At 38.3% G+C, this 12108-nt stretch overlaps 1 protein-coding gene across 11 annotated transcripts in view; it reads left to right on the top strand.

Moving 5' to 3' along the window:
• Positions 1–12108, top strand: part of kaznb (kazrin, periplakin interacting protein b) — a 105950-nt gene that overhangs the window by 54654 nt on the left and 39188 nt on the right. The gene's annotated exons all lie outside the window — the stretch shown is intronic.

Genomic DNA, 12108 nt, shown 5'->3' with positions numbered 1-12108 from the left:
GTTGGGAACCCATTATCGACCAAAACCAGACTCAAAACGACATTTTTACCCTTCTTGTTTTTATTTATTTGTTGTTGTTGTTGTTGTACACATTTCTTTTTCATGTTATGTTCTCTTTTGGTTAAAGCTCATAACCAGTTACAATACAAAACAGTACAACAATACATTTTAACGTGTCTGTTAAAGCATCGTCATCATCATCTCCCCCGGCCCCCTGAAATGTTGACATAAAGCATATAGGTGAGCTCCATCCCTGAATTATTTTTGGTCTGCAGCCTGAAGGCATTAGTGTTGAAAGAACGCCTCTGTTTTCTCTTGCTGAGGAGGTTCTACACAAATATTTATCAGGTCACCAATTACTGTACCCTGTGTGCTCAGGCATATACACGCACAAACGTGCTGTGGCTCTGTTGAGATGGTTGTGTATATGCATTACAGTAAATTTGTTTATTGTTTGCAAGAAGTGTCTGGCTAAATTTTTTACCTCAAACCGAATGTGCTCCCCCAAGCAGGAAACAGGGCGGTGTTTCTCAGAGTTTAGTTACGTTTGAAGCATGTTTGTGCAGTTTTGTTTTAGAGAAGGCAGTTCAAAGAGGCATCTTTATCACCAGGCCTCTTAAAGTTGCTCACAGCTAGTGGGTAGCCGGCTCAATGGCTAGAGAGATTGCTTTCTTTTTCTTAAAAGCATCTATTTTCAACCTCAATTTTCTACATAAAAGGATCTGATTACCTGCCACACAATATGTGATGGATTAATTACACTCATTGTTTCCTTTTTAGAATTAGGCTAAATGTGCATCCACAATAAAAACAAACCACCAAAAATAAACCTGCTAATCTATTTCAGCTAATGAAATTCCAAAATGACTACATCTATGCATAGCCTACTCAACAAAATTGCCATGGGCCATTTGATCCTGAATTATGCAAATTGCAATGAAAATAAGAATAAAACAAGCAGCTGTTTCTATTTTATTCAGCATTTCTCTTTACTTTTACAATATCTGCTTCCCATTATGAGGAATATGCTAAAGAATATAGAAAGCTGTGTTAATATTCCCAGCAGGTTATTGCTGATTTGGACTCATCTTTTGTATCAACATTGTTTCAGTTTTCATGCATAGCAATAAGACAAATTAATCTGTATGGCTCCACGCTGCAGGCATTCACTTTATTGATTGACTGGCTTTGTGTATCTTCACCATTTGGCTGTCCCATGCTTTGTTATATGAATATTGCAATCCTTTCACTCTATATATGTGGGAACTCCTGTACATAAACTCTTCTATTGACATTTCCATAAATGGATCACACGTAAGAAAAATAAAATTTCTGTTCTATTTAATTTCTTATTGTAAAAAGCAGTATGTTTAATAAAGTAAATACATAAATAAAGTAAAGCAAATAGGTAAGTATATAAATAAAAAATGTAATGTTTTTCATTGACACATCATGGTTAAACTGGACATCATGTTTTGGACAACAAAGTTTAGTCACCAATACCGGTTTGACTTGCACAGTAATTACTATATTTTCTGTACTGACTTGCTGTCTTAATGACTTAATGTTTTGTCTTTTGTCTAAATTCAAACTGTTTTTTTTTTTTTAAACTGTGTCCTTGCTAAAACAGATTTTTAGGTGGTATTACTCACACCCAGCATTTGTACCTTCAAAAAATGGTTTAGTATTGGATGATACAACAGAAGCTGAGATATCTCGACTTGAAGTTGCTGGTATAGGTCAAGGTCTGAATATTCTGAATCTTATACTACCCATAATTCAAATTGATTGCTGCCTGATAAATAACCAGCACAGACTCGCAGAGGCCCCACAGACCTAAGGTCTGCTGTTTGTCGAGTTTTTGGAAATAATATTAATAATATATTTATTTTGTTTGGTAACATGGACCACTGAAATGCAGTAAATATTGAAACAATAATGGCCTTTAGGCAACAAGTCCCTGCAATCTATTTTTAAGGTAGTCTACTAAAACCTCCCTGAAATGAATCCTTACTTCAAGAAGGTTATATAGAGATGTGTTGTTTCAATGTAATAGACATTTTTGAGACTGTAGTTTGTTATACTGAGAGGTGTTTCTAACATTTGAGCTTATTGACATGAATGGGGCAACCCACAGCTATTTCTTGCTTTTTGCCTTTGCATGTAATGCAGGCCTTTAAAAAAAGAAAATGCTGAGAAAACCCTAGCAATGTCACCAGTGTTGTAGTCTAAGACCTGTAACCTACAGCCTCCAGAAGACATTTCATTAAGACATGGTTGTATAGTACTCCTTGTGACTACTGCGGCATGTTTAATATTACTCCTTTGTCGTCTGGTATTATTTCTGCTGCCACTCTCTAGTATTGGCCCTCTCATAGTTAGGACGACAGCTCAGACAACTAGACCTAAGTGATGGAATCTTCCATTCGGGCCACCGAACAATGAGTTCCATTCAACATGGCTGCCATTACTTGAAGTGGTGTGTTTTTTTTTGGACGGGGGTTTCAGATTCAGGGGTTTCCCAAATACTCCCCTAATTAACCACGGCAAGAGACTTCGTTACTCTCTCTGTCCGGGAATGTGCTCCCAAACCTCCAAGTATGCGTCTGTTCCTTCCCTGCAGCAAAACCTCCTAATTTCAAATTATGTGCACCAGACACACTAATGAGAACAAAACTAAAGCAGTTTATTTCATGGTATTACACACTTATCTGCTGTGGAGGGATAGTAGCTGCCTGCCATACCTGTGTGTTTTACTGAGTGAGTTTACCTGGGGGTCTAGTCTTAGGATGGTACTGGTGCTATGATACATTTTGTCATGGCTTTTGTGTGTCAGCTGAGACAGGCTGTATTACTTTCCCTTTATGAGGTTAATGTGTGCCACAGGGCTGCTTTGCCAAAGAACTGGTCGGAAATAGCTGGGGGTGTGTAATTTACTGTGGATCTTAAGGAAAACTAGAAAAAAAGGAGAGGTGATACATATTGGTGGTTATGAGAACAGAGAGGAGATGAGGAGTTTAAGACCTAGCTCCATTAATAGTCCCTGTGTGCTGCTGAATTGATTTTGAGGTCAGTCCATAAAGCACACTGCCTCAGCACTGTACTAACAGTGGCATCATTATGGTGTTATTAGTGAAGAGGGGGAGGACTGGCAGAAAGTGTAGGCTGGCAGGACTGTGGGAGTAATTTACAGGTGTGTTAACCACAGCTGTTGTTAGAGACAAGAGCCGAGGTGGTGGTCAGACCGCTGCTGTTAGTTAATTAGCTTCAGAGGGTACCTGTGCTGTTTGAGTTGGTTTTGTCTTTCTCATAAATTCATTTTATGCGTGCATAGTGTGTGCTCACTTTGCCGTCACATGAGCCCCAAGCATAAAGTTACACATGTAGAAATACAGTGTATGGCCAACTGACTAGGATCATACTGTAAAAAAAATATCTTACACTTAGTATTCAGATAATGGACCGTTTTTAGGCATTTACATGAAAGCTGGACTCTAATGTTGTAGTTGGCTAACGTGCAGCAAATTTTAACAGTTTTATATCACTATAGTATTTTAGTCTATGACAGGATTTTATGTTTTATGTAAGATCTCAAACTTAAAAGTAACTAGTAACTAGCTGTTAAATAGTTACCATGCAGTAAAATGATAGCAGATATTTCACTCAATGTGGAGTAGCAATATAAAATAGCAAAAATGGAAATCCTTAATGCAATTTTCACCACCACTCCCCAGGAGTGAAAGATTCGCACATTTGTCAAAAGCATACCTATACAGTGTAAATCCTTCCTTGTGTGTCACTTGCTGGCAACTCATGGTTACAGTATAATGTTATTAGTCCAGCAAGACAAATGAAAAAGGATTCAATTAAAAAAATGTTAGCCACACAAACACAAAAAGTGTACAGCAGCCGGACCAATGTGGCCCTCTACTGGGGGTTAGAGATGGTCCGATACCATTTTTTGCTTCTTGATTCCAATTCTGATACCTGAACTTGTGCATCAGCCGATACCAAGTACTGATCTGATACCAGTGTGTCATATATTTGATTGTTTTAACAACTATATACTGCTAACCCTGCATGGATGTGATATGATTTCTATGTTTGTTGTCGGTCTGGCTCTGGTTAAACTCTGTGAAACGTGAACAAACACAAACAATGAACGCCACCAAACTTTCTTTTATTATCCAGTTTGGCAGTCAGTTATAACGGAAAAGAACATAAATAAACTACTTTAATGTAGAAATTCTTCTTCACGTGGTATCGGATCGGGGCATAAACTCCAGTACTTCCCAATATCGATACTAGCGTTTTAGGCAGTAGGAGGTGAAACTGATACTGGCATCGGTATCGGAACATCTCTACAAGGGTTGTAATGATACAAAGATATGGATCAACATATCGATTCAATGATCAACAATCCAAGATCATCGATGCAAAGTGAAAATATTGATACATATCATGCACCTTTATTTTGAAATTCACACTTTATATTTGTTCATTTTATTTAAAAGAGTAGTTTGTTTTTTATTTAAACGTGGGGCTGAATGTGTTCAGTGATAAATAAGTAAAGTCATATATTATAGTTATTGGCAGTCCCCTGAATTGATTTAAATCAAAATTGCATTGTGGCAGATTTTGTGAAATCAACATATATCATATCGCTGTCCAAAGAATTGTTTTAGTGTTGTATCTATTAAATTGGGGATTTACACCCCTGCCCTCTGAATGGACTTGCTGGTTGTCTATCTGGACTTAATTAGAAGTCCAGAGAAGGTATTTAATGTTGAGCTGAACTGAGCATTAATATTTGTTAATAGGTGAAACGCTTCCCTATTAGTCGTCTTTGACCTTTTAACAAGTTAACACAGGCCCAGTAGGGGTTGAAATGGTTTCTACTCACACAGTGCTGCCTTTATGAATAAATGAAAAGATGTGATTACCTGGATCAGGAGAGCTGTGGAGTAATTATTAAGGCTGGTTTCAGTTAATAGACCTATAGCAGTAATGCAGATTACAAAATGGAAACATTTATATAGGTGCTCTTGTGAAAGTGAAACAGTTTTTTGTCGCACTCTCCAGGTCCCTTAAGTTGTTGTGGAAAAATCTATTTTTCTTTTCCCAGCACCACTGCAGTCATGGGAGGAACCATCTCAGTGCTGAGTCAAAGTGTGCTCTGAAATTACAGCTAATTTCTCAGAGGTTTATGGTTCCAGGTCTGTAGCGTGTTTTGCAAGAGGGAATGTGGCAATTTGAATCGTTCCAGATATGTCATCCATCTCACACGGATAAACTGTTTGGACATCTTAAGCAACACTGCACACGCACACACACACACAAACACTCTCTCTCTCTCTCTCTCTCTCTCTCTCTCTCTCTCTCTCTCTCTCTCTCTCTCTCTCTGCTTGTGACAACAGTTCAGCCCTTTGTACCCCATCATCTGAGTGTTTTCTTTTTATTGTTGTGTGTGCCAACCGAAAAGGGAAATGTTGAAAGGCAAGCCTTTTGGTGTCTGTGCATTCATGGCTGTCTCTGCATTGTTTTCATTAGGTGCTGGAGGGTATTTCCATATTTCGAATTCTCATGAGTTCAAAACGCTACTCTTTCATGTTCAGTGTCGTTGTGCTTACTATAACTCAAACTGTAACATACGTCCAAACTGATCACTAACCATTCACAGGCACATACATTTTCTGTATGTCTGCTTATGCGAGAATATTGTTTGCAGCTTCCTGTATATCCTAACAAAGAGAGAGAGAAAGAAAAAAACTAAAGAGAGGAAGGAACACAGACAACTAAGAAAATAACAAAGAAAGATGATATGGAACAGACAAGATGACGTGAAAGGGTGAAACTCTGAGATATTCAGCAGATCAATGAGCAGCGATGTGAAGAGCAGCAGAGCACTGTTGGAGGCAGGTAATGAGTGTGTGGTAATACACCTCTAGACCTTAATTGGTTTGAATGAGCAGGCTGGAGAGGCTCTTCCATCAGGCTGGGGATGAGCAGACTGTCAGGTGACAAGCCGTAGAGGAGAGAACTAATTGGTTCCCTCCTTCAGACACAGCTCCTGTCTTTCCTCATGTAGCTGAGAGAAACCATGGTTATGTGGTTGACTGAGTGGGCTGCTGCAAACCCAGAGCCTAATTGTTTAGATCATTGTTAGATCTGCTTGTTTAGAAAAATTTGCTTACAGGCATAAACCAAGCTCTCAGATATGCTCAGATATTGCTTTTTGTTTTTATTTGAACCCACATCAACATGGCTACCTTTTCTTCTTATCATTTACGTGTGCTTGCTGTGTAAAAATTACGATTCACAAATTGTTGACATACTGAAAGAAGTTGAAAGGGCAGTTAAAATGGAAGTGATAATAATAATAATAATAATAATAACAATAATAATAATACTTTTTTTTAAGAGCACTTTTCATTGTTAAAATCATTCCCAAAGTGCTAAAGAGTAAAACAAGATTAAAAACAGAAGCAAAAATGAAAAACGACTGAAGTGTAAATGCAAGTGTATGAGTATTGAGTGAAGAAGTAATAAATCAATAAGATGTTTGGCCGCGCCCTCTGGACAAATAGAAGCGTTTTCTGATCAGACGCCCCGATCAGCAGGGTGACATACAGTAACTTCCCTGTGCCTTGTGTGGCTTGGTTAGGTTTAGGGAAAGATCATGGCTTGGGTTAAACTGACTGCTTAAAGAACCTTTATTGTCGTGGTTACAATAATTAACACTATCTTAACGTCAAATGGAAATGGGGAATCAAAGAACAATCCCCTGTGTTAAAGTCCAATGGTTTGTTGACACACCCATCCACCTTAACCTCCTCCTTACACAGACTTTATCGCTCTGTAAGAATGTCTACTGACTTCCTCCTTTGCTCCTGTCTCAATTATTGCGGCCGCTAAAAGGCATGGTCAATTAAATGTAAAGAGACGTCGTTTTGGGGCTCTGAAAACAATGCTGAAACAATGCATGTCTCAAAGTATTGTTTGAAGTGAATGTGTTGAAAGAAGTTGAAATTTTAGTTTAGACGATAAACTGAGTTGGGTGTTTAGACAAAGTCAAAGTCGTGAAAGAATCGAGTGCCAGTCCAAGTGTACAAACTTAAAGAAGGTGTCAGCCGAAGTGGAGCTCTGACAGCAGTTGAAGTAAATTGTGCTGAAGAAGTTTGTTGTTGTTGTTCAAAGGTGAAGCATACGTGAAATGATCTGATCAAAAGAAAAAGATGGGTGCCGTAAAGAAGTGTTTCCAGAAAATAATGTCCTGGACACTAATAGCGAAGAAATAAATAGGATTCTGCCTGTACTGTAAACACATCTCTTACAGTGCTTAAATTATTTCAGCACACATTCTGTTGATTTATCTGATTTCTGCACTTGTACAATGCTGGTTAAGTATTCTCAGGGAAGAGGAGCATATTGACGTCATTTAGTTTTTCCGACAAGGGTGTGAGATACTGAAGTGGCTGTTAAAATGCAGACTGTGACTGCAAGAGTGTATCATTTTCTTGTTCAAATGGGCTCTTGGTATTAAAGGGAGTGGAGACATTGTTGCTTCTGTACTGTATGTTCCAAGTAGATCCTTTAATACTGCTGAATATCAAAGGATTACAGCAAAATTGTTTTGGGCCTTACATATGTCTCAGTGTCACTAACTCGAATTAGCTTTCTAATACAGTCTACTTTAACTGTCTGATTAAACAGCTGGAGACTGAAGGTCCTGGCTTAAGAATAACTGGAAGCCAGAAGTGAATCAGTGTGTTTAGCCTGTACAGGATTGTCCCATCTGCCATACTGGGATAGATACTAAGGCCGGATCTTTGGGTTGGTTAAACCAGCAGGGGATGGGAAAGTACATGACAGTATGGTATAGGGTAAGCTTTCCCATAGTTGGTGTGGAGGGTAAGGTGGGGGGTGGAAATTATGAGAGGGCGTGCCATGAATTGGTCCCCATTGTAATCTGTGTCCCAATTCCTCATCTGGGATCCTCAGAGCAGTAAACTGATGCTGCAGCAACTGTGGAAAGCTTAGGACTGAAAGAGTAAACTGAAAGAGATAATGCAAACACTAAAGGACAGATGTGGATTTTTCCTTATGTTGAGAGCTGAGATGTATACTACTGGAACTGCATGGGCCCGAGACAAATAGAGGTACAGCAGCAATGCATTACTTTTCTCACCAAGGTCAGAAATGCAGCGTCACTGTCATGCCGCTGCAGTGCAGTAACTTTTGATTTACGAGGATTTGCTCTGCAGCCTTGTAACGACAGATGCATGGATATGAACATACAATGCTATCATTTAACCTTGTCGTCAGCAATATGTGGATATTGGATACTGAAGCCTGTGCTATGCCTTTGTGGATATGTATGTGTTCGAGCAGGGTCGAATGCACATGATTGGGTGATATTTTTCAATTAATTAAGTTTGTGGCACGAGTGCCGGGGCGGGGGGGGGGGGGGGGGGGGGGGGGGGACTTATACTGATGCTTTAATTGTTTTGTACATTTTATTTCTGTGGGTCCTACAGCTTCTTGATAATGCACTCCATCAATTAGCTTAATTTATTAACTTAAAATTATTGTGATAATGCTAGTTATATTGCCCTTGCCATTGTTATAATGAGCTTTCTAAATCTGTTTAAATATTTCTTTATGCGTTTGATGGCTTTGCCATTTCCTGACATTCTTAAGCACTGAATTAGCCTGTTTAGCTCAAGTCTTGCTGATCCAACAGCAGCCCGCTGCTCTGACATTTCTAGGCCAGAATCAGGTAAGATGAAGTATGGTTAATTTAAGAAAGGCCAGCTACCCACTGACTTTGGTATTTCAGAGCACTTAGGTGTTTAACGACTCACTTGAGCTTTAGCAGCTTGTATCATCTTATTTAAATGACTTACTGTAAACTACATGTGTATGTACTGTATGATATCGTTTGCCCATTTATTTATTCTATTGTAAAACTACAACAGCTGCTGTATATAATCTTTGTCAGTTTCACTGAAAGATAAATTGAAAACATAATTTATTTTACTTTACATTTTTGTGCCTGCTACATGTCTGTCAAAGTCTCAGAAAGCTCACAAAGTATTTCAATTTTTCATTGTATTTTCATCTTAGATTGGTTTATATCTGTATTAATAGCTGTACCTAGGCTGTACTTTTTTAAAGGTACACTGCTCAGGGTTTCCCAGAGAAATCTTTTTAGCCAAAATGGTAAGCCATCTGGATCCCAGCACATCTTGTCTAATGAGCATTGTAGTTAGTATATTTAGCCTAATTACTCTTAACCAATAGTGAGACACGTTATATGGCATCCACTATGTGAGAGAGCACCTCTGCATTCATCCTAAAGGTTATGTATTGGTTAGGTCTTTGTTTCAGGGAAGATGGTCCACCACCACTTCAAAACCCGGCAAGAAACCCTGCTGCTATCCATTACATATATGCATTTTATACATTTTTATCTACTAATCATAAACATAATATTGTTATCTTTTTGCCAGCTTGTTATGAATGCACTTCTTGTAAAAAGTGTGGTGGAAACCATAATGAATATTTCAGATCTGATGTAGAGAATGTTGCAAATGTGCCATAGTAGTAGGGGGTGTCACAATTCTTCGAATCCATTATTCGACTCAATTTTTTATTTATTTCAGAAGTGCCCGCTATTCCTTAACAAGAGCCACTAGATGGCAGTGGAGTATTTTACAACAACAGTTTGAGGTGCACTTGAATGCACCCCGAGTTTCAGAAAGGGCACATGAATGCATTACGAAGTCCTGTCGGAGCCGTAGACTGCATGGTCAGAGCTAGTCTATATCCACCATGTTCCACTTCCGGAATTGTTCCATTGCCGCCGGAAGTTCCGCCGGATGTCACTCTTTTTCGGCCATTACCTTACGCTTTTTTTGAGTTGGAATTTTAAACTCTGTCGATTTACGAGGACTATCGTTAACTGCTCCTCAGTTGTCTGCAGTGTAAATCCAGACAGCTAGCTAGACTATCTGTCCAATCTGAGTTTTCTGTTGCATGAATTAAATCATTTTTGAACTTACACATGTGCAACCAAAACAGGTTCCCTTCTAAGGCTATTTTGCAGCGGCACTGTGGCTCTGTGCTGTGCTTAGCATGACGAAAGTGATTGGTTTAAAGAAATGCCAATAAACCAGAGCACGTTTCTGTCACATCCCGGTGTGGACTAGTGCTTTGGAGGAAGGTATGCGATGCAAGACTAGGTCAGAGTCATCCATGGGAGTTGATACGCTTTGCCGTTCTTCATCTGCGACTCTGTCTTTGGCCTTCTTTGCCTTCTTTCTTTGGCCTATCTCTCGACCTGCCCGTAAGCTACACTTTTCGATTTAAAATCAAAACCGTGACACCCTTAAATAGCAATTGTAGCATTTAACAGAAAGTACCATAAATATATTCTTATCCTATGGGGTGAAATAGGTGCGAACAGAAACTAAATTTGAATCCTTTATGTTTGAATTTGAATTGCTTAACTTGAATATTTGCATTAAAAAACTGAATTTTAATCACATAATTTGAAATTGTATTGTTTAATTTGAATCACTGCATAGAAAAACTGAATGTGAATAGTATAGCTTTAAATTGAATTTATTCTTTTGGAACTGAACAAAATTTAATTTCAAGTTACCGTGACAGACATCCGGGTACTTGAAAGATGAAGGAAGATCAGTAGATAGACAACATTTCTCAAAGTCAAGGATCTTTCTTTGGTAGGACTGGTCCTTCTATGTCAGGTCCTTCAGAGGCTAGGCCAGGCTCCTCTGTTGCATTTGGAGAACACGTAAATGGAACAAACTGGCGAGTGCACGTAATTTGTGCATGCTGCATTTCTAAACACTGGATGAAATGGTTGTGGAACTGTGAGCTGTGCAGTTCAATTTTTTTGTTAAGATGAAGAATGTGAAACATTGTCAGTCTGCTTGCAGTAGGGAAATCTACTGTCTGCAACTTTGCCCTCAACGTGCAGTTAACATTACCGACACTAATAGGCTATGAAGTAATCAATAGTCATTATCTCTTATTTATTCCTTGTCAATAAATTAAAAAAACTCAAGAGAGTTCATGTTTGTAGTTGTCATAACAGTTACTGGTAAGGAGAAGTGCAATAATTAATCTTAAGTAAATTAAGCTTAAAGTGGTTAACAGTTTACAGTTTACAACTTTAGCTCATTGTTCAGTAGCTTCTAGCTTTCAAACAAATGCAGTGCAAAATATGATCAGCAACTACAAAGAAACGCTACCAGCTAATGAGCTACCCCACATGATATGCAGTAAATTACAAGTGAGAAAGGTTAAATGGAACTGTAGACACACAAGCTTCAACAATCATATGACAAGTCATAATTACAACACCATTGATAAACAGCCGCTAACACGATACAGGTAGTTGTTAGTGTGTGTTAAATGGTCAACAAATGTTCCTTACTGGGACAGGTTGGATAACTACTAGACTAACCTAATCTTACCAGGAAAGGTTAGAGAACTAGTGGACCAATTTCGCTTCGCTCCGGTTACATCCGCCATTATTATTGTTTTTTTTTTAAACTGCGCACAAAGCATTGTGGGTGATTTGGGAGCTCAAAAGATCCACATTGACTTTGACCTTGAGAAATTTTGTCTATCTATTGATCTTTGCTCGATTGATCTTCCTTCATCCTTCAAGTACTCGGATGTCTGGCACAGTAGCTTGAAATTGAATTTTTTGAATTGAATTTGAAATGTGAGAACTGAATGTGAAGCTATATAGAGACTTGAATTTTCATTGATGATCATATTTTATTGGATTTCAGTTCCAAACGAATAAAATCAATTTCAAACTATACCATTCAGATTCAGTTTTTCAATGCAAGGATTCAAATTAAACAATACAATTTCAAATGATGTGATTCAAATTCAGTTTTTCAATGCAATTATTCAAGTTTAACAAATTCAAATTCACACACAAATGATTCCAATTCAGTTTCTGTTGGCACTTAATTCAGCCCATATACTAAAAGTTTTGACTTTTTATACCTTACATCAATTGTATGCTGTATTATTCGAAGGCTCTACTTTCTCTGATGCACTCTA

Source organism: Etheostoma cragini, chromosome 4 (genome assembly GCF_013103735.1).
Source record: "Etheostoma cragini isolate CJK2018 chromosome 4, CSU_Ecrag_1.0, whole genome shotgun sequence".
NCBI classification, from domain to species: Eukaryota; Metazoa; Chordata; class Actinopteri; order Perciformes; family Percidae; genus Etheostoma; species Etheostoma cragini.
Note: the sequence above shows the minus strand (reverse complement) of the source record. Positions and strands in the feature narration are given on the sequence as shown.